We start from the raw sequence: 4,345 nt of genomic DNA, 5'->3' as shown, positions 1-4,345 counted from the left end.
AATGTTATATTAACATATATAACATGTTATATTAACTTTGTAAAATCTAAAGTCCAACAAAGCAAGCTTCTCTTATATTTTTGTAAACTTTTTTGTCAATCATTAATGTTTTACAAATGTTTGATGAAAATTGTGTCTAATTAAAGATAAGACTGCTATAATATAAAAGGTATTGTATAATATATGGGAGGCAGAGGCAGGCAGATCTCAGTGAGTTTGAAGTCAACCTGGTCTACCAAGTTAGTTCCAGGAGAGCCAGAGCTGTTACTCAGAGAAACCTTGTCTTAAAAAAGATTTTTTTTTTCATTTTATAACAATCCCAGTCCTTTCCTTCTCCTTCTACCCACCTCCCACCAATTCCACCCCCATCCACTCCTCAGAGAGGGTAGAGTCTCTTGGGGGAGTCAACAAAGTCTGGCATACCAGGTTGAGACAGGGCTAAGCCCCTACTCCCTGTATCGAAGCTGAGCAAAATATCCCACCATAGGGAATGGGCTCCAAAAATTTAGTTCATGTTCCTAGGCTAATTCCTGGTCCCACTGCCAGGAGGCCCCTCAACAGATAAAACCGCAAACTGTTACCCACATTCAGAGGGCCTAGATCAGTCCCATGTGGGTTCTGCAGCTGTCAGTCCAGAGTCTGTAAGTTCCCACTAGCTCCGGTCAGTTGTCTCTGTGGTTTTCCCAATCATGATATTGACACCCTCACCCCCCAAAATACTTCATCCAACAAAAAGCAGGAAGCAGTTTGGAGAGAACTACACCCATATTCCCAAGTATTGTCTATAAATGTTTGTTTATATTTAAAGGGGATATACTGTAGAGATTTGCATTGCTTTATTGATACAAATTTAAGGTCAATTTTGTTAAACTGCATATATGTAATTTCTGCTCTTGATTAAGGTATTGTGTTTTGCAGCTCATTTAAAAATGTAATGTATAATTTAAAAATATAGGTTAATAGATAATCATGTATAAGAGTCAAGCTTGTAGTCATATTAGTTAGATTTTCTAGATGTACAGAGATATATTTCAGATGGATAGGCATTCTTCAAACCTTTCAAAGACTACAGAATATGGCATTTAAAATGTTTAATAACTTAGGAATTTTCATGACAATGAGACACATCTGCTCCTGGCAGCAGCAATCTACTTCAAGAGGATGAAAGGTACTAAAGAGGCTCCTTATGGAGTTGGCTAGCCATTTGGGCAAGAAACCTCTTGCCTGGACTGCTTGATGTTATGCTGTGTGAACTGAACATATAGGACTCACACAGAAATGACTGCTGAGCTTGCCTTTGGGGTTCCTGCTTCATTAAAGAATAGAAAGAGTCTGTCAGGCATTCTGCAGGACACAGAAGAAAGCGACCAACAAACTGCCAATATAGGCAGAACTGTCTTTGAAATTTCCTGCTTCATGGAAAAGTCTGCCGGATACCATGGGCCTGTAGGCTGAAGATGGATGCTCCAAAGTTACAGAAAAACTTTTGATAACTGTTCAGGCAGCAAGATGTCTCTGTCAATTCTTTTCATTTCATTTCTTTTCTTTTATTTATTATGTACACAACATTCTTCCTCCATGTAGGCCTGCAGGCCAGAAGAGGGTGTCAGATCTCATTACAGATGGTTGTGAGCTACCATGTGGTTGCTGGGAATAGAACCCAGGTCCTCTGGAAGAACAGTCAATGTTCTTAACCACTGAGCCATTTCTCCAGCCCTCTCTGTCAATTCTTGAGTTTTGGATGTTTCTTACAATGGAATTCCTGTTTACTTAGGTAATATTATATCCTTCTGGAGTCTTTGATGGAGTTGAAGAATTTATAGTTATAGTTTTCCTTAGTTATGATAAAAGACAAAGTAGATAAAAATATTATAACTGTGATTCTTGCTTGATACCTGTTTTGTTATATGTAATTTTACTTTGTTAAAGTTAAAACCTTCCTTTTTTATTTAAACAGAAAAGGGGAGGTGATGTGGGATACCCCTCTGTATGCTGTGAATATCATTGATTAATAAAGAAACTGGCTTGGCCTGATAGGGTAGAACAGAGTTAGGTGGAGAAAACTAAACTGAATACTGGGAAAAGGAAGGTGGATTCATAGAGAAGACATGGAGCTGCTGCCAGATTCAGACATGCTGTAACCTTGCCAGTAGGCCATAAGCCTTGTGGTAAAATATAAAATAATGGAGATAAGTTAATTCTAGATGTAAGAGCTAGTTAGCAATATGCTTAAGTAATTGGCCAAGCAGTGATTTAATTAATACACTTTCTGGGTATTTATTTCGGGAGTCTAGGCAGCTGGGAAATGAACAAGCGGACTCTTACAACATAACCCCATAATGACTCCCTCTAGCAAGATATCCTTTTCATTGCTCCCCCTCTCTGTCCTTCCTGCAACTTGACCATCTCGAACCCTCATGTTCCCATCTCCCATCCCTTCCCTTCTGTCCCCTTCCAGTTTACGCGGGAGATCTTAACTATTTCCTTTTCTAGGGCCTTCCATGTGTGTCCCTCTTAGGGTCCTCCTTACTACCTAGCTTCTCTGGAGTTGTGGATTGTAGCCTGGTTATCCTTTGCTTTACATCTAATATCCACTTTTAAGTGAGTACATACCATGGTTGTCTTTCTAGGTCTGGGTTACCTCAGTCAGGGTGATTTTTTTCTAGTTCCATCCCCTTGCCTGCAAATTTCAAGATGTCATTGTTTTTGGTTTTTTTTTTATCTCTGAGTAATACTCTATTGTGTAAATGTACCACATTTTCTTTATTCATTCTTTGGTTGAATGGCACATAAGCTGTTTCCAGGTTCTGGCTATTACAAATAATGCTGCTATGAGCATAGTTGAGCAAATGTCCTTGTGGTATGATTATGTATCCTTTGGGTATATGACCAAGAGTGGTATTGCTGGGTCTTGAGGTAGATTGATTCCCAATTTTCTGAGAAATCACCATAGTGATTTCCAAAGTGGCTGTACAAGTTTGTACTCCAACCAGCAATGAGGAGTATTCTCTTTACTCCAGATCCTTTCCAGCATAAGCTGTCATCAGTGTTTTTGATTTTGGCCATTTCTGACAGTGTAAGATGGTATCTCAGAGTCATTTTGATTTGCATTTCCCTGATAACTAATGATGTTGAGCAGTTCCTTGAATGTCTTTCTGCCATTTGAGTTTCTTTTGTTGAGAATTCTCTGTTTAGATCTGTGCCCCATTTTTAAAATTGGATTATTTGGTATTCTGATGTCTAGTTTCTTGAGTTTATTATATATTTTGGAGGTAAGCCTCTGTCATATGTGGGGTTGGTGAAGATCTTTTCCTATTCTGTAGGCTGCCATTTGTCTTATTGACCATGTCCTTTGTCTTACAGAAGTTTTTCAGTCCCAGGAGGTCCCATTTATTTATTGTTGCTCTCAGTGTCTGTGCTACTGGTGTTATATTTAGTAAGTGGTGTCCTGTGCCCATGCATTCAAGGCTACTTCCCTCTTTCTCTTCTATTAGGTTCAATGTGTTCTGACTGATAGTGAGGTCTTTAATCCATTTGGACTTGAGTTTTGTGCATGGTGATAGATATGGGTCTATTTTCATTCTTCTACAGGTTGACATCCAGTTATGCCAGCACCATTTGTTGAAGAAGCTGTCTTTTCCCCTTTGTTTGATTTTGGTTTCTTTGTCAAAAATCAGGTGTTCAAAGATCTCCTAAGTAAATTAGGAGCACGGGGATCATGGGAGAGGGTAGGAGGGGAGAAGAAGGGAGAAGAGCAGAGAAAAATATATAGCTCAATAAAAGCAATTAAAAAAATCAAGTGTTCATAGGTGTGTGAATAATAGCAGGAGCTTCAGTTTGATTCTATTGATCCACATGACCATCTTTATGCCAATATCAAGTTGTTTTTATTACTATGCTTCTATAGTAGAGCTTGAAGTCAGAGATGGTAATGTTTCTGAAAGTTTCTTTATTGCTTTTCAATATGAAGTTGAGTATTGTCCTTTTGAGGTCTGTGGAGAATTGTGTTGGGATTTTGGTGGGGATTGCATCAAATCTGTAGATTGCTTCTGGTAAAAATACCATTTTTACTATGCTGATCCTACCTATCCAAGAGCATGGGAGATCTTTCCATTTTCTGATGTCTTCTTCAATTTCTTTCTTAAACCTAAAGTTCTGGTCTTACAGGTCTTTCACTTGTTTGGTTAAAGTTACCCCAAGATATTTTATGTTATTTGTGGCTATTGTAAATGGTGATGTTTCTCTGGTTTCTTTCTCACCCCATTTATCATTTATATATAGGAGGGCTACTGATTTTTTTTTTAGTTAATCTTGAATCCTGCCATATTACTGAAGGAGTTTATCA

The sequence above is a fragment of the Microtus ochrogaster genome, linkage group LG4, assembly GCF_000317375.1.
Source record: "Microtus ochrogaster isolate Prairie Vole_2 linkage group LG4, MicOch1.0, whole genome shotgun sequence".
NCBI classification, from domain to species: Eukaryota; Metazoa; Chordata; class Mammalia; order Rodentia; family Cricetidae; genus Microtus; species Microtus ochrogaster.
Note: the sequence above shows the minus strand (reverse complement) of the source record.